General features: G+C 45.9%; 1 long non-coding RNA gene across 2 annotated transcripts in view; it reads right to left on the reverse strand.

Annotated features, from left to right (window-relative positions):
- Window positions 1-19,712, reverse strand: part of LOC141080459 (uncharacterized) — a 141,628-nt gene that overhangs the window by 73,319 nt on the left and 48,597 nt on the right. Inside the window, exon 1 of one of the 2 annotated variants that reach the window (XR_012228911.1) lies at window positions 10,895-13,477. The exons of the other annotated variant lie outside the window; for it this stretch is intronic. This is a non-coding gene — a long non-coding RNA (uncharacterized lncRNA). Of the gene's footprint in view, window positions 1-10,894; window positions 13,478-19,712 lie in introns of those variants that run through there. 2 annotated transcript variants of the gene reach the window in all.

Genomic DNA, 19,712 nt, shown 5'->3' on the forward strand with positions numbered 1-19,712 from the left:
CCACAACAGAGAGGTGGATTGAAATTGCTGACAAGTTTCAACAGATATGTCAGTTTCCAAACTGCTTGGGCGCTGTGGACGGGAAACATATCCGCATTGTAAAGCCAGCTGGATCGGGATCGGAATATTTCAATTACAAGAAATATTTTTCAATTGTCCTCATGGCCATCGCTGACGCGGAATACAAATTTATTGCGGTTGATATTGGGGCCTATGGCCGCTCCAATGACTCTCAAGTTTTCAAACTGTCTGCCATGGGGCGTAAACTGTATGGAAACACCTTCCAGTTCCCACCACCTAGACCGCTGCCGCAAACATCTGGTCCACCTATGCCATTTGTCTGTGTAGGGGATGAAGCCTTCCAGCTGTCAGAACACCTTTTGAAACCGTACTCTAGCAGAGGATTGACAAGACCAAAACGCATTTTTAATTACCGCCTCACAAGAGCAAGAAGAATGGTTGAATGTACCTTTGGTATTCTGACAGCCAAATGGCGGGTCCTATTGACTGCGATCAACCTCAAGACAGAAACTGTGGACGAGGTGATCAAAGCGTGCGTGGTACTCCACAATTTTGTTATCTGCAAGGAACCCATTTCCATTGAGGACACCTCTGAAGAAACCACCTTGCAAGATTACCATGACATTACCACTAGAAGTTCTGTGACGGTTTCAGTAATGAGGGACAATTTTGCACTATACTTTATGTCACCTCAAGGCAGAGTACACTGGCAGGATGACAGAGTGTGAAAGATTTGTGCCCTAACCAAACTTGTGTACCTTCTGGACCAACAGTATATACCTTTGCCAACCAAAGTTGGCTATCTTGTCATGGTCTCTATTTTTAGCTTTAGGCCACAGGTGTGTACCTGGTTGTGTTTTATGCAAAGTATTTCACCTTTTAACAAAAGTTGTGTACATTGTTAGGAAATCACCAACAATAAACACAACTTTTTAGGTGAAATACTTTGCTTCAAACACAACCAGGAACACAACTGTGGCAAAAAGCTAAAATTTACCCACAGTTATATACCTAGTTTTGAATACCATTTCACCTTTTAAATACCCTGTATTTAACCTTTTTCGCCGCAGAAAGAAATGACAGACAACCAGTGTAAAATAATTTAACTTTTATTGAAAAATGTTTTTTTTAGTAAACTTTTTTAAAATTTTAATAAACTTGTTTAATAAAACTTTGAAACTATAAAACTGAAACCATAAAACTGGTCATTTTTATTTAAATACACACATTATAATTCTGTGTAGTGTGTGGTGGAAATACTGCTGTAGGGGCTGCGGGACACTTCGACACTGGGAGTGTGGAGAGAGGACTGGGATCGTGGTGGGGAAGGAACAGTTAGAGGTGAAGGTGTGGAAAAAACTACAGAATGGGTGGACATGTGGGAAGCAGAAGAGGTGGTGGGTGGTGGAGTGGAGGGTTGGGCAGGGACTGTAGGAGCAGATGATGTTGATGGCAAGTTGTATGGGGAAGGAGTTTGGTACGGGGCAGGTTGCTGGAAGTGGGGAGATGTCTGGTACGGGGCAGGTTGCTGGAAGTGGGGAGATGTCTGGTACGGGGCAGGTTGCTGGAAGTGGGGAGATGTCTGGTACTGGGGAGGTTGCTGGTACTGGGGAGTTTGCAGGTACTGTGGAGGTTGCTGGTACTGGGGAGGTTGCTGGTGCTGGGGAGGTTGCTGGTGCTGGGGAGGTTGCTGGTGCTGGGGAGGTGGATGGTGCTGGGGAGGTGGATGGTGCTGGGGAGGTGGATGGTATGTAATAGGAGGGGGAGGATGGAAAGTGGCTGGAGGTGGATGGTATGTAATAGGAGGGGGAGGATGGAAAGTGGCTGGAGGGGGTGTAGATGTAATAGGAGGGGGAGGATGGAAAGTGGCTGGAGGGGGTGTAGATGTAATAGGAGGGGGAGGATGGAAAGTGGCTGGAGGGGGTGTAGATGTAATAGGAGGGGGAGGATGGAAAGTGGCTGGAGGGGGTGCAGGTGGAGGAACTACTGTGGTGGGAGGAGGAGGAGGTTGGGAGGTAACTTGCTGGAGAGCAGCGTGGCATGAATGCATTACATGCATCTGCTGGGCAGGAGAGAGCGTTTCCATGCGCTCCACAACAGACCTGAAAAAGGTGTGGTTTGGCGAAGATCTTGCTTCTGAATGCATGGTTTGCAGAAGTGTCTTCACCTCCAGAATGCTGGAGTTGATCTGCTGATAGCCTGCGGATATTTGCTCTGACAAGACTTTGAGACAGTTCTGGAAAGATGCATTCAGATGCAAGAACTCTGGCGCATAAGTCTTTTCCTGACCCCTCTGCCGCTGCCGCCCAGTACCCGCAGGTGTACTAGAGGTGGCAGGGGCAGAAGGGTGGGGTAAAGGGAAAGCGATCTCCTCACCAGCAGCTTCATGTAATGTAGGCGGCCACGATGCTCCTGTGCTGGTGGATGGGACAGATGGGTCGAATGTGTGGGAAGGCTGGGAAGGTGCAGATGTACCGGGGCGGTCGAAGTGTCCCTCGGTGCCGGTCTCCTCAGGGATCGCCTCAGAAGGGTCCAATCGTGCCGGCTCCCGAGTGCTGCTCACCGTGCTGTGGAATAAAGAGAAAAAAAAACAATTAAAATACTGACATGGTATGGCCCTGGCTGAAAAAATTTTTTACATATAACATTTTTTTTCACATGTGGTGTGTAATATTTACCTTCTGGTGACCATTGTTTCCCGGAGGAACGACAGGGCTTCTGCGTACTTGTACTTGCTCCTGCGTCCTCCAGATCCACTCGGGGCCCGCATCTCTTTATTGAACTCCTTCTTGAAACGATCCCTCACAGACCGCCACCGATTCACAATTCTGTTCCCTGAAACAAGAAAGGAGTGGTTAGTATACAACATCAGTGTTTCCCAAACTCCAGTCCTCATGGTCCCCAGGGGTCATGTTTTCATGATTTCTATAGTAAATAGAAATCCTGAACACATGATCCGTGGGGACCACGAGGACTGGAGTTCGGGAAACACTGGTTTACATCAAGCAACCGGTACTGTATATACTTACGCTCTTTAATCTGGGCCCGAGCTTCGAGGTCCTCCCAGCGGCCCACAAGGAGAGAACAGATTTCCTCCCAGAGTCGTCGGGTAACAATCAGGTCAGCGTGGCGGCGGTCAGCCATATTCCAGAGCGGCTCCCTTTCTCTGACGAGATCGATGAGGCGGTCCACATCAATCCCTCCATCCTCACCGTCAGAGTCGGGAGCACGCTGTGAAGGCTGTTAAAGAAAAAGACAAAAATAACATAATTAGCCTCCACAAAAGAAATGAAATAAAAAGTGCAAAAAAACAAAGCAAAAATATTTATACTTACACGCTGGTGACCGCCGCGTTGCTGTCACCGACGACCCTGGGAGGCACTGCGAGGACCTCTTGGCCAAGCACCAGATTGGGAAGACTAGAGAAGAAAACAAAAAAAGTTATGTCTTTGGATGTAGGCATTTGTTTGCTGTGTGTGGTCTGCAGAACATTGTTTTCTATGTGTTGTGTGTAGTGTGATGTTGTGTTTCTGCGTTTGATGCAAAAAACTTACGAATTGTGAGCCCACTCCAAGTGTCTGTCCACCCCTTCCTTCTTCTTCTGGGAGCTCCTCTTCATCTTGTGATTCCTGTTTTGAAATAAAAGGCAATGAATAGACATATATTACAGAGAAGATGGATTTTGGAAATAAAAACTTACCGTCAAACGCTGACGATGCGAGGGAGGGCTCCCAGAAGATGTGCTGTCCTCTTGCTGGCCAGACTCCATGGCTGTGGGTGGTGTTACAGCTGCTGCCAGTGAAGCCAGTGCTGCTGCTGCTGCATCTCTTGGGCGGCTGTTGAATAAAGAGAAACAAAGGGCCAATGAATATCTTGATATTCAATAGCCCTAGTTTGGAGGAATGGGGGATTTGATAATTACCATCTCTCATCTGCTGCTGGCCTCCCCTCCTCAGCATGTTCTATTTGCTGCTCCATTTGGGGTGGTGGTGGTGCGGATGGTGCTGCAGTGGTCTCCTGCCTTCTCCTGCGCCTGGTTGCTGTCTTGGGTGGCATGTTGGGTGTGGCTGTGGGTCCCACTGTCTTGCTTTTATATATGTCTTGTGGGCAGAGCTACTGAGCATGCTCAGACCAAAAAACCGGATCCGGCCGACGGATCCGGCTTTCGCCGGATCCGGCGCATTGCGGCGCTCATAGGCTTTCATTGTGTGAAAAAGCCGGACGCGCCGGATCCGGCGTGTCCGGCTTTTTCGACGGAGACAAAAAACGTTACAGTCACCGTTTTTTCCAGACGCCGGATCGAGACACAATGCCGGATCCGGCGAAAACCGGATGAAACGCATGGCCATCCGGCGCGATCCGGCGCAAATGCAAGTCAATGGGGCGGAAAACGGATCCGGCATTGCATTTCGCTGGATCCGGTTTCTGTCAAAAGCGCCGGATCGCGCCTGACGGCGAAAACCTGATGTGTGAAAGAGGCCTAAGGATCATGTTTTCAGCAAATCATAACAGCCAAATAGTGCTCTACCATGTGCTAACGATGCTAGTCATATAGGGGTTGATTAATTCTGAAGCTGCAGTTGTCAATAAAAGTTACATTTTGTATTGAATTTAAAAACCACTTGTTATATTTGTTATTTGGGGCTATTTAAAAGGAACCTGTCAAATTACGTAACTGTTCAGCACCTCTACTATGTGGTACAACTTGCCAAATCCTGTATTGTAATGAAGCCTTTTTGAGTGGAGCAATCACTGATATAATTTAAAAATTAAGCTTTAATGTGCAGCATCAAGTATGCTAATGAGACAATAGCAATTTGGCAGGGCATCGCTTCCCCCGGACTAGTCCTGCCTTGAATCTTTTAATCAAGTTTTCTGGTAGTCCTAACAAGACGGGAATTCTACTGAGGATGACAAGTATACACAAGGGAATCCAAAGCAGGACTAGCCTAGGGGAATAGTTGAAAACTTAATTTTTAATGATTTCACTAGGTCACTTAACAACTAAACTAGACTACAAGAATTGGCATATGTACTTCTATAGTTGTGGTTTTGAACAATTTTGAGGCCTAACAGGTTCCCTTTAAATTGTTCTTGTATACAGTGGAAAGTTTGAAAATGTCACTAATTAATGTAGAGCCCCAATTCCAAATAGGTTGGGTCACTGAGAAAAGTGTAACAAGAATGCAGTGATTTGGAAATCTCTTAGGCCTCTTTCACACATCAGCTTTTTGCCATCAGTCACAATCGGTTGTTTTGTCAAAAAAACGGATCCAGTAAATGATTATGCTGGATCCGTTTTTTTTATCATAGACTTGTATTAGCGACGGATTGTGATGGATGGCCACACGTCTCATCTGTCGTCCGACGGATCCGTCGGCAAATCTTTGTCCGTTGGCCAGAGACAACGGACATAGTAACATTTTTTGTGTACGTCGAAAAGTCGGACAGCGACGGATCCAGCGCCTTCTGTCGTTGGCTATAATGGAAGCCTATGGGCGCAGGATCCATCGCTGACCATCAAAAAACGGAATCCATCCGTCTTTTGAAACTGGGCATGCCCGGAAGATTTTCTCTGTCTTTATTTTAACCCCTACGGCTGCTTTTCCATTCTGTCACCAAAAAATTTCTCTCTCTCTGTGTCCAGAATCCTGTTCCTTTGAATTCCAAAAACTGCAGCTTCGACGGATCCGTCAAAAAAACGGATCCAGTGCATCAGTTTTTTGCAATCTTCACTGGATCCGTTTTTTTCACACTTTGACGGATTGTGACTGATGGCAAAAAACCGATGTGTGAAAGAGGCCTTATATAGGTAAATTACCAACCTAGAACCTAGAAGTGAACATATAATCCCTGTAAAAAAATATTTTATTTAATAATATTAAAAAACACCATTTTCCCAGTGAAAAAATAGTGGCAAATGCCACAATATAGAAAAAAGACCAAAACTGAGATGCTGCACAGCCCTAAATTAGTCCTCACTGATACCTTCCTATCCATGGAGGTTGGCACCCTAAAGTGCCATCACTTTGCATCATGGTATCTGACATGACGGACATCATACCTATCTTCTATGCCTCCTGATGAACCGCTGGTTGGGGTGACACCATACATGATAAGTGGCCACTTCTCTAATCTTTATTTTCTATGGATGCTCCATTGTCAGGGCATGTCTAACTTAATGCAGATACATGGTGGACCTCTGATTATCATACTGTGGTAATCTGTTTTTATTGTCGTGTATTTTTTCTGAGATTGTTTGCATTATATCCAGGGCACTTTTACTATTCATTTCTGCACTATCGGATACTGTTTTCACACCTGTGATATCAGGGACCGATAGGGGAGCGAGGGACAGTCCTCGGTGAGTGGGGGCGCCAAAAATCGTGATCTTTAGGGTGCCAACCTCCATGGATAGAAAGGTATCAGTGAGGCCTAATTTAGGGCTGTGCAGCATCTCAGTTAGTTTAGGTCTTTTTTCTATATTGTGGCATTTGCCACTATTTTTTCACTGGGAAAATGGTGTTTTTTAATATTATTAAATAAAATCGTTTTTTACAGGGATTATTTGTTCACTTGAATTGACTAGTGATTCCTACATTATTAGTTTTCTTCCTCAATCTAGAACCTACTAGTCTCTCAGAGTAGATAATTTTAAGCAGCATAGATATTCTCTTAAAACATAAATTTTAATTATAATCATCAAACAGGGAAAATCCCAGGAAAAAACAAACTTAAATATAGTATCTATACCACTATATTAATAGATATTCAAGATGTGTTGGTAGGTATGGAATTTTTAGGGTTGATTAAATGGAAAGTGCCATAGTGCATAAAAAAGTATAGATTTCACCCGTTCGAACTGTAGGAATGTCAGGTTCCATAAGGTTCCATGGGGAGCAGGACTCCATTATCACATCTATAAATCCTGTGGTGCACCATGTGTACACTTCCACCCTGACAAGGGCAGTAACCAAGTGTAGCTCAGATAATCTTACCCCCAGAATAGGGAGGGAATTGGGCCCAATAGGTAAGGGGGGCCATTTATTCCTCAAAAGCAGGTGGCATTGTACATTATAATGAGCTCGTGGGCTGCAAAGGTACCATATATTGTTCTTACAGTGGCCCTTTTCTGTCTGTGTTTGTTAATGGTTAGACATATCTACATTTTATTTGAATAAATTAAATCAGATAAACCATGTACTGCATCCAACACTACAGGGTGGCTTCAAAGAAGAGTTTGGGTGATGAACTGGTCGTCTGTAGTCCAGACCTTTCACCAATAGAAAACATTTGATACATTATGGAACTAAAATTCCGGCACAGATCTAAGACTGTTGAGAAGCTAAAATCCTACATTAGACAATAAAGGGGCAACATTCCTCCCAAAACTCCAGCAATTGGTCTCCTCACTTCTCAGACATTTACAGATTGTTGTAAAAAGAGTGGATGCTACACAAAGGTAGATATGGTCCTGTCCCAACTTTTTTGAGATGTGTTGCTGCCATCAGTTTCTAAAGGAGTTAATTATTTAAAATGAAATGGAAAAATGTCCAACATTCACCTTCTGATCTGAGTTGTGTTGTGGAACAGAGGTTGTAATTTGCAACGGTGGTTGAATAAATTTGATTGAAACTATGTATGACATATCCATAGGGCAGGTGGTAAATGTATGATCAGTGGGGGTCTGACAGCTGGGATCCCCCACTGATCATTACTGATCATTAGAATGAGGGGCCAAAAGTCCCCTGTATGAATGAAGCAGTAGTGAGCATGTGTGTCCTCCTACATTCACTGTTTATAGGAGTTATGGCAACACATGTACACTACCATTTAATTCACAAGGAAGACTTTGGGTGCCACAGCTTTGTGGTCAGTTTATCATCTATTCTGTGTATATGTGATACATTCTAGGGGGAAATCCTTTTAAGACACCCAAATAATCAACTACAGGCAAAACTGTAGAAAATGCATCAGTCTATTTTCCATACATTGAAAAAAAGTAAACGCACTTTGTGAACTAAATCTGGGATAAAAATAAAATGAGCAAATATCCTGCAGTAAGTAAATAAATACATAAATAGTACATATAAATAACATAGGGTACTTAGTTGACACTATTTTGATCAAAGTAAAAGCTGTCCCACCACGACAAGATGTAGCCAATCAGAATGGACCCTAACTTTTGCAGTTCACCTTGCTATGTGTCAGCAAACCTTAAAATACACAGGGCAGAGCAGGATTGATCAAAATGTTGTCAACTAAGTACCCTATGTCAGAGGTGTCACTGTCAAGGCCAGCATGCCAAATCCAACCCACCATTTTATTCTATGTGGCACACGAGGTCAGGACATACTTCAATACTGGTCCAATTAGCTTTCCGCACAAGGAAAGTGGAAAGTCGGTCGGAGCACTTTTGTGTGGTTTCATCTTTGAATCAGAGCAGACGTAACCAGTGCGTAGCATAGAGAGCAGTCCATCTTGGACTCAGGTCTGGCACAGCTCCCTACTACCTAGGGACAGCGCTCTTAGTGGTACTATCCAGGTAAAGCAGTCTTAGCCCTACTAGCCAGTAACGGATCTCTTAACCTTACTACCCAAGAACAGCTTTCTTAGCCCTACAACCCAGGGACAGCTCTCTTAACCCTTTTCCCCAGTAACAGCTCTCGTAGCCCTACAACCCAGGGATAGCTCTCTTAACCTTACTATTCAAGAACAGCTCTCTTAGCCCTACTTCCTAGGGACAGCTCTCTTAGACCTACTACCCATGGGACAGTTCTCTTCACCCTATTACCTATTGACAGCTCTCTTAGCCCTACTACCCAGTGACAGCTCTCTTAGCCCTACTACCTAGGGATATCTCACTTAGCCCTACTATTCAGAGATAGCTCTCTCAGTCCTACTACCCAGGGACAGTTCTCTTAGCCATATTACCCAGGGACAGCTCTCTTAGCCCTACTACCCAGAGACAGCACTCTTAGCCCTACTACCCAGAGACAGCTCTCTTAGCCCTACTACCCAGATACAGCTCTCTTAGCCCTACTACCTAGGACAGCTCTATTAGCCCTACTACCCAGGGACAGCTCTCTTAGCCCTATTACCCTGGGACAGCTCTCTTAGCCCTACTACCTAGGAATATCTCACTTAGGCCTACTACTCAGAGATAGCTCTCTCAGTCCAACTACCCAGGGATAGTTCTCTTAGCCATATTACCTAGGGACAGCTCTCTTATCCCTACTACTCAGGGACAGTTCTCTTAGCCCTATAAACCAGGGACAGCTCTCTAAGCCCTACTAGCTAGGGACAACTCTCTTTGCCCTACTATCCAGGGACACCAGGAACAGATCTCTTAACCATACTAACCAGGGACAGCTGTTTTAATCACTACTCCCCATGGACAGTGCTCTTAGCCCTACTACCCAGGAACAGGTCTATTAGCTCTACTACTCAGCGACAGCTCTCTTAGCCCTAATACCTAGGGATATCTCACTTAGCCCTACTATTCAGAGATAGCTCTCTCAGTCCTACTACCCAGGGACAGTTCTCATAGCCATATTACACAGGAACAGCTCTCTTAGCTCCACTACCCAGGGACAGCTCTCTTAGCCCCACTACTCAGCGACAGCTCTCTTAGCCCTACTACATAGGGATATCTCACTTAGCCCTACTATTCAGAGATAGCTCTCTCAGTCCTACTACCCAGGGACAGCTCTCTAAGCCCTACTACCTAGGAACAGCTCTCTTTGTCCTACTACCCAGGGAAACATCTCTTATCCCTACTATCCAGGAACAGATCTCTTAGCCCTAATACCCAGGGACAGTGCTTTTAGCCCTACTACCCAGGAACAACTCTATTAGCTCTACTACCCGGGGACAGTTATCTTAGCCCTACTACCCAGGAACAGCATTCTTAGTCCTACTACCTAGAGACAGTCCTCTTATAGCACATGGTCAATCCATGCATTGCAGTCCATGCTCGTACCATGTTGCACGGATGTCTGCATGACCCTTTTAAATTTCAAGTTGCCCTTTGAAGGCAACCGTAATGCTGATGTGCTCCTTGGTGAAAATGAGTTTGACACCCTTGCCCTATATTATTTACATGTACTACTACTTTTTAATTATTTACTTACTACACAGTATTTGCTCATTTTGTTTTTATCCAAAGTTTAGTCTGGGAAGGTGCCACAATGTGAACTTGCACCTAAACATTAAACTTATATCTAAATATGTTCCCACTCATTTCTTTAGTTTTACACTATTACTAATTGGAAACAAAATTCTTATTGTGATTTCTGTTTAAAAAAATATTATGATTGATTGTGAAATCTCACTTTGGATGTCACATTACATGGGTTCCCTAAAATTGAAAACTTATTTTCAATTACCCAATTTAGAAATTGAGATGGTACAGGACTTTACCTCATGTAGTCATGCAACCAAACCAGTCAATAAATATCGTGCAGTTTATTATATTATTTATATCTAAATAAGCATTTCAGTTAATAATTTTGAATTAGAGAATTGATAGTAATGAAATTCCTTGCTATATCTCTTGAAGATCATCCGCCAATAGTGAAGCTTCGTGAAAAATAAAAATGATCAAAACTGTCCACTGTTCTACTACATAAACATACCAAGAAGTATGAAAGACTCTTGTACTTTTTATTGAAAACTAAAAGGGCCGTAGTTAATGTAACCCCAACAGAGTAAACACTCATATGCTAAGCCATCATTACAATATTCATATTTGCTGCCAATCACTGTCAGAAAGTCGCCAATCTAACCATCAGCCTACATGTGCAATTCTCAGCTGAATATCTTTTAGCCTTTATAAAATTGATTGTTTATTTTGCATAATAACATTTCTTACTTGAGTTAAATCTCCGCCTTATAGGCAGCAGACATGGAAATTGCCACACTTCTTGGCTATTTAGCATTCCAGCCAAGAGCAGAGAGAATGATTTGCTGCCTGAGAAAGAGAAGGAGGCATTTAACATTCACATTATAAAAAAACATTAAAACCTGGCAAAACTTTGCTGTTAATGACACGCTTGACATTTACAGGAACAAAATAAAGTGTGTTGCTTTGGCTGAAATCAGTAGAAAACAAGACATTACAACATATGCAAGGTTGTAAGCTACCTACACGGTGGGGGGGGGGGGAACGCTAATTTATCATAGCTGTGGTATCAATGTATCAGACAAGAACTATATTGTATCTTTGCAACTGAAAAGTTTCAATTCCTGCAACTTCTTAAGAGCCTGTGTGTGATAGACAGGCAGTGATGGTTTTATTCCACTACTTCCTAAAGTATTATTTGCACCTACTGTTGAACACTAGAGTTGAGCGACTTTTGGTTTTTTAGGGTCGAGTTTCGTTTCGTGAAACCCGACTTTTCCAAAAGTCGGGTCGAGCAAGATCGGACGATTATAGGGAAAAGTCGGGGTCGTCCCGAAACACGAAACCCAATGTAAGTCAATGGGGAATAAAAGTCGGCAGTGAGAGGACAGGAAACACACCTACAGTGCCCATTTGAATGCCAAAAGCATCAATTCTTCTTACTTAAGCTGGTCAACCTTAACTTCATAATACAAGTTACGCACTGAAAAATGGGGGCTATTTGGCTAAAGTTGTGGGGGGGTAGGGCTGGCTCCAGGTTTTCATGTGCCCTGGGCGAAAGAGCGCCCCTTTAACACATACCACAACTCATCATGCTCCGATACGGCAGAGAAATAGCGGTATAGTACAATGAAAAATACTTCACTTTTTACATCTCATGACGAGGCCCATCTATTTCTCCATACAGAATCATTGGTCCCATATAATGTTTGAAACAGTATATGATGAGCTCCACATAATGCTACAGTATATGTTGGTCCCCATGGATGAAGCTCCACTGTCTTATGGGCCCAAATAATGCTCCAAACATAATGGGCCCCATTTCTAATGATCTAGTGTATAATGGGCCCTGTAAATGCTGCTCCAGTGTCTGATGTCCACCTTTGGAATGTTCCAGTGTATGGTGGGCCCCATCTATCATTCTCCAGAGTATAGTGCTCCCCAAAAATTGCTGTCCCAACATTGAAAACAATCAAATAAGTCTCCTCGCTAGGGAATCCCTGTACTAGTTTGGACTCCTCGTCGTCCCCATCTTCCATCTCACTGCACAGTATTTCAACCTTGCAAGTGCTGTGATCCTGAGCAAGCAGGGGGGGCCCACTCGTTGGCGACGGCACTGGCACAGGGCCCCTGATAGTACGGTGGTGTGTCTGATGGCGGGTGGGCCGAACCTGCACTTTCATCTGCAGCTTCCTCTTTGTCACCGTGTAAGATGGAACTGTATATGGGAAGGGTAACCTGAGTTTCATCAGGGTCAGATTCAGGCCGTGTAGCGTGCGAGGGGAATGTAGTGGTCTGGGTCAATGTACCAGCAGATTCATCGAGCAGTGGCTGGGCATCAGTGCACTTGTGTCGCCCCCAGGAGTACGGTCGCCACAGTGGCATTACCTTCCTCCTAGGGAGTGTGATGTCATGCTTGGGAGCAACGAAGGATCTCTCTAGCAGGTTAACTGATTGGGCGGCGTTATTGCCACGAGTCATGACCCTCCAAACAGCATTCATGAAGGCAAAGTGTTTGTTTTACGTGGGCAGTATGGTTGCAAAGCTGAACCTTAAAGGAATGTCCAGAAGGGCACCACCAGGAGTGGAGCCTACGGTTAAATTCGACTCCACCTGGGAAACCTCAACCATGCCAGCTACAGAACAGATGCACACATTGCAAGCTTAATTCCGTTAACGAACGAGACTCCGTCATGCCCCGCGGTCCGAGTCCGGCTTACTAGAGGGACACGTGAGGCTCTGGCACATGAGATTGGCCAATAACTGGTGTGTCATGCCCTTACATGTCCGTGGCTGCATGTGCGCTACACTGAAAAGGCCAGCGTTTGTCGCTTACAGGTGCAGATAACCCGCTGAACAACGTTAGTGATGGGGATCACTGATTACAATTATTACCCGCGAACGATGATTTCCCAGTAAGTGCAGGTCAACCGCAGTTCCGGAATTAGGCCTAACCGTCATTCCTGAAAAAATGAAAAACTTACGTGTGCAAACCACAGGTGCTGTAGCTTGCTTAACAGCTCGCCAGTCGTTCTCACGTCCAGTATGGATTACACGTGATTGCACAAAGGTGAAAAAGGGTACTGTATCCCAGGATAACATGTATGGATAGCGTACACATTCAAAATATATGTCTATACATCAGGAGGCAGGCTCAGACGGTGTTAGGACCAGTATGGCTTGCACGTGATTGCACAAAGGTGAGAAAGGGTACCGTATCCCAGGATAACATGTATGGATAGCGTACACATTCAAAATATATGTCTATACATCAGGAGGCAGGCTCAGACGGTGTTAGGCCCAGTATGGCTTGCACATGATTGCACAAAGGTGAGAAAGGGTACCGTATCCCAGGATAACATGTATGGATAGCGTACACATTCAAAATATATGTCTATACATCAGGAGGCAGGCTCAGACGGTGTTAGGCCCAGTATGGCTTGCACGTGATTGCACAAAGGTGAGAAAGGGTACCGTATCCCCGGATAACATGTATGGATAGCGTACACATTCAAAATATATGTCTATACATCAGGAGGCAGGCTCAGACGGTGTCAGGCACAGTATGGATTTGACGGCCCAGACTACACAGCGGAGGAGCAGGGAGAGGTAAAGATTGCAAATGCTGGGGCCCTGCCCAAGCAAGGGGGGCCCACTCGTGGGCGTCGGTACTGGCACTGGGCCCCTCATAGTACGGCGGTGTGTCTGACGGCGGGTGTGCACCACCACCGTCAGAGACACTTGATTGCACTATGAGGGACCCTGTGCCAGTGCCCGCGCCCAAGAGTCGGCCTACCCACCTGTCCAGGGCAACGGCACTCGCATGGTGTCGTGCGCTAGGTGGTGACCCCGGCCATGGGGGGGGAGGCAGCACAGTTAGGGAGTTTTAGAAAGTGGCATATGTTGATGTTGGACATTCAGCTGATGCAAAAGGCGAAATAGGTCAAGTCCCAGGAAGAGGTGGACCAAAGCAAGCCATTTTTCTGTCACCCTATGTGTCATCAGGGGAAGGTGGGACAAAATCCTTGGAAACCCATGCATGGTTCATTTTAATGAAGGTTAGATCATCCACATTTTGGGTTGACAGACGGGTCCTTTTTTCTGTCAGGATTGATCCAGCTGCACTGAAGACTCTTTCCGATAGCACACTTGCAGCTGGGCAAGCGAGCTCCTGTAAGGCATATTGTGCCAATTCAGGCCAGGTGTCCAGTTTAGCGGCCCAATAGTCAAAGGGGAATGACCTGTGTGGGAGAACATCGATATGGGAGGAAAAGTAGTTTGTAACCATAGTTGACAACTGCGGTCTCCTGTCACTTTACATCGATGCAGTATTACCAGTTGTGTGAGCGGTACTTGAAAAATCAGTCCACAACATTGTCATGAAACCCCTGTCTCCAACGCCACTTCTGCTGTGTGCACCATGAACACCTCTGCCAAGCTGCCCCCGGCCCGTACGGCTCGTGTGAGAACCATCACCGCTGCTGTGTGCTGGGAATGCCTCAAGCAACTGATTTACCAGAGTTGCTTGTTTATTAGCCAATATTAGGTCAAGGTTCTCCTGTGGCATGATGTTTTGTAATTTGCCTTTATAGCGTGGATCCAGGATGCTGGCCAACCAGTAGTCGTCATCATTCATCATTTTGGCAATGCGGGGGTCCCTCTTTAGGATCTGCAAGGCATAATCTGACATGTGGGCCAATGTTCCCGGTGTCAATGTTGCACTGCGAGAGCTGGGTGGAGGAGCACTTTCTGGCAAATCCACATCCCTCCAGTCACGCACAAACCCTGTACCAGACCTTGCCACGCCAACATTTTCACTTGCCCCACGAGATGCATCCTCCTCCCCTAAGTAATCATCCCCATCATCATCCTCCTCCTCCTCTTCTTCCTCCACCTCGTCCAGGAGAGGTCCCTGAGCAGACAATGGCTGAATGTCATCAAGGATTCCCTCCTCCTCTTCCTCCTCATCAACATTGGCTGCAGACGCCTGCTCCTTAAGGTGCGTCAAAGTTTGCATGAGCAGACGCATAAGAGGGATGCTCATGCTTAGGATGGCGTCGTCTGCGCTTACCAGCCGTGTGCATTCCTCAAAACACTGAAGGACTTTACAGAGGTCTTTCAGCTTCGACCACTGCACACCTGTCAACTCCATGTCTGCTCTCAAAGTGCCTGGCCGTGTATCCTCCCACAAATGCATTATGGCCTGCCTCTGCTCGCACAGCCGCTCCACCATATGCAGGGTGGAGTTCCACCTTGTTGCAATGTCGATAATGAGGCGGTGGTTGGGAAGGTGGAGCAATCGCTGCAGCTTCTGCATACGAACGGAGTGTACAGGCGACCGGCGGATGTGCGCGCACAGTCTTCGCACCTTCTGAAGCAGGGCTGTTAACTCCGGATAATTTTTGAGGAAGCACTGCACCACCAGGTTCAAGGTGTGAGCCAAGCAAGGTATGTGGCTGAGTTTTGAAAGGGCTATGGCTGCCACAAAATTACGCCCGTTATCACTAACTACCTTGCCTGCCTCAAGATGTACACTGCCCAGCCATGACTCAGTTTGTCGCTTCAAGTACTCGGCCAGCACCTCGGCGGTATGTCTGTCGCCCAAACACATCATCTGCAACACAGCCTGCTGACGCTTTCCACTAGCTGCTCGATAGGGGGACACCTCGTGTGCAACAGTGGCAGCTGCTGATGGAGTGCTCGTACGACTGCGCTCTGTGGACGAGCTTTCGCTTCTGGAGGAGGAGGAGGAGGGTCGAACGCCTACAGCCAACTGTTTCCTATACCGTGGGCTAGGCAGCACTGTCCCACCACCGCTGTCCCCTGTGGACCCTGCATCCACCACATTAATCCAGTGCGCAGTGATGGACACGTAACGGCCCTGGCCATGCCGACTGGACCATGCATCAGTTGTGAGGTGCACCTTTCCACTCACTGACTGCTTGAGTGCATGGACAATGCTGCGGTCTTTTACATGATGGTGGAGGGCTGGGATGGCTTTGCGAGAGAAGAAGTGGCGACTGGGTAGGTCATAGCGTGGTACTGCATAGGCCATGAGTTCGCGGAAAGCTGCTCTTTCCACCAACCGATAGGGCATCATCTCAAACGAGATTAGTTTGGCAATGTGGGCGTTCAAACCCAGTGTACGCGGATGAGAGACTGAGTACTTTCTTGACCTACTCATAGTGTCTGGGAGGGTGAGCTGGACTTGAGAGCTGCATATGGTGGAAGTAGCGGTGGACAGGGCGGACTGAGAGAGGGTTGATGATGGTGATGGAGTTGGTGTTCTTTCTGATGGCCTAGATTCAGTATTTCGTTGATATAACAGTGGGATTCCCTGACTGCTGTGGCCTTGCAACGACACCTCAACATTTGCTGCTGTGCTAACCGGTGGGCTTACAGTGGGGGAAACAATGTAGCGTTGTTGACTACCTTCTTTGTGATCAGTTGCACATGTGGCACTTGAGGTTTGGTGTTGTGTCCACACTTGCAAGTGCATGCTGGTTAAATGTCTAAGCATGCAACTGGTATTCAAATTTTTCAGATTTTTCCCTCGGCTAAAGGTCTTTGCGCACTTCTTACAGATAACCTTGGCCTGATCATGAGGATTTTGTTCAACAAAGTGCCACACTGCACTCTTCCTACTTTGGCAGACATTTTGCGGCCTAGCATGCTGTGATCTTTTGACCGTCTGGACAAGCTGTCCAGCAACTCTTTTGATTTTTGGAACCTGTCTTTGGAGTGCTCTGGGCCTGCCAGATAACAGCTGTTGCGATGTCGATGTCTGCTGTAGATGCTCCTCCTCATCTGAGCTATTGGAAGCAGCACCCTCTTCCCCCAATGGATGCCAATCTGGGTCAACAACTGGGTCATCCATCACCTCCTCTTCTATGTCATGTGCACCTTCCTCTGTGTCACCGTGTATGGTGGTATAGTGTGCGGGAAGGGGCACCTGAGTCTCATCAGGGTCAGAATCTGGCTCTGTACACTGCGAGGACAATGTAGTGCTCTGAGTGAATGTACCAGCAGAATCATCTATCAGCGGCTGTGCATCAGTGCACTCCATGTCAGATTCATCTTGGCCTGGGTAATTCACCATTTCACTTGATAATCCAGGCATGGTATGTGAAAACAGCTCCATGGAGTAATCAGTAGTATGGCCTGTGTCATCCTTCAATCTTGGTTGGGGTGAAGGACACAAGGAAAGGTGTGGTTCATGAACATGAGCCTCCAATGACGACTCAGTGCTTTTATTTTTTACAACTTCAGAAGAGGAGGCGATAGAGCTGGAGGCTGACTCAGCAATGTAAGACAAAACTTTTTCCTGAAGCTCTGGCTTTAAAAGCGGTTTGCCAACTCCTAGAAAACTAAGCCTTCGAGGCCTTGTGGAGCCAGACGATGACGCAGGCTCAACACCTCCTGCATTCGGTCCTATTTTGCTTTTGCCACTACGATCAGATCCACCACCAACACCATCATTACCAGCTGCCAACCCCCGCCCAATTCCACGGCCTCTTCCACCAGCCTTCCTCATTTTTGGTAGAAATGTAGACAAAATCCAACAAACTATATAGTAATGTAAAACAAGGTACAAGGTGTCTATAGGACAGGGGAGATTTTGAATTTCTGCAGACACTTGTGGACACTGGACACTTTTGGATTATGTGAGGCCCACTGAATATCAGAGCGCTATGTCACAGGCTCGATGGCACAGGTGTGAAAAAAGTGACTACAGGATAAGGGAGATTTTGAATTTCTGCAGACACTAGTGGACACTGGACACTTTTGGATTGTGTGAGGCCCACTGAATATCAGAGCGCTATGTCACAGGCTCGATGGCACAGGTGTGAAAAAAGTGACTACAGGATAAGGGAGATTTTGAATTTCTGCAGACACTAGTGGACACTGGACACTTTTGGATTGTGTGAGGCCCACTGAATATCAGAGCGCTATGTCACAGGCTTGATGGCACAGGTGTGAAAAAAGTGACTACAGGATAAGGGAGATTTTGAATTTCTGCAGACACTAGTGGACACTGGACACTTTTGGATTGTGTGAGGCCCACTGAATATCAGAGCGCTATGTCACAGGCTCGATGGCACAGGTGTGAAAAAAGTGACTACAGGATAAGGGAGATTTTGAATTTCTGCAGACACTAGTGGACACTGGACACTTTTGGATTGTGTGAGGCCCACTGAATATCAGAGCGCTATGTAACAGGCTTGATGGCACAGGTGTGAAAAAAGTGACTACAGGATAAGGGAGATTTTGAATTTCTGCAGACACTAGTGGACACTGGACACTTTTGGATTGTGTGATGCCCACTGACGCTGTATGGTGTGAAAAAATGCACGCTCAGTACCTCAGCAGGACAAAAAAAAAAATTGGGATTGCTTTTAAAAAAGCAGTTTGCAGAGCAGTGGGTAAACAGCAATGCAGCTGTCAGGAAGCCTTAGAAGGCAGCCTAACAACCAACACCGCTGATCCACCACAATATAGCCTCCCCTTGCACTGCACACACAGTGACTGGTGTGTTGTACAGGCAAAATCGCTAGCAGCAGAAGCAGTTTTTTTTTCTTCTTCCCTGCTTAACGCTCTCCCTACAGAATCAGCAACCTCTCCCTATGCTAAGATCGGCAGTAAGATGTAAGTAAGATGGCGGTCGGCGTGCACGCCCTTTTATAACCCCTGTGACGCCCACCAAAGCAAGCCAATCACTTGCATGCCCTTCTGAAAGATGGTGGTGACCCCTGTCTATGTCTTCACGTTGCCCACAGTGTCTGTGGATCCTGAGTGGCTGAAAAAGAGCGCAAAACAAACTTTTGAAACGCGACTTTGGTGCGTAAGTCGCTGACCTCGTGGCCGACCTCATCCTAGGGTCGGGTTTCGTTTCATGAAAGTCGGCGACTTTTTAAATTTTTCGACCCGTTTCGCTCAACTCTATTGAACACTATTGTGGTTCACTTTATTTATCTTATTTCTGAAGAAACATTTTTCATGATCTTAAAGTGCTTTAAAGCAAAGAGGTTTGCAATTTCTGGGATAAAATCATGCTAGACTTTGCTAGGGTATGAGCATAGGTAAAGGAATGGTCTCTTTTACTATGTGACCAGGCTTGGACTGGCCATCAGGGGAACAGGTAAATCTCCTGGTAGGTCCCTATGAAGATGTGGGCTCCCATGCCTCTATATGAGCAGTAGTTGGCTAAATATACTTGATTCACTACGTGCAGACAAAGCCAACATCTCATCGTTTATTTTAAAAACTATCCAGTTTATTATTATATAGAAGTTTAGGTAAATTTGTAAAAGAGGATAATGTAATATTTGCTTGTAGATGAACAGTTCAACCCCTAGAGTCAGTGTTACTGGTTGGCCCTTGGTATCGCAGTCTGACACTGTATGTGACAACTACTGTATGTACTGTAAGCAATCAATGCTTCAAAGTCATGAAAACGGCCATGGCTCTCGGCCCAATCACGGACCGCAATGCACGGACTGGCCAAGGGTCTCCCGACCAAGTATGAAACCTTCATAGAAATATATCCATTTGGAATGTCAAGAGGAGC

Source organism: Dendrobates tinctorius, unplaced genomic scaffold (assembly GCF_039654945.1).
Source record: "Dendrobates tinctorius isolate UK_male_01 unplaced genomic scaffold, ASM3965494v1 ptg000016l, whole genome shotgun sequence".
Taxonomy (NCBI): Eukaryota; Metazoa; Chordata; class Amphibia; order Anura; family Dendrobatidae; genus Dendrobates; species Dendrobates tinctorius.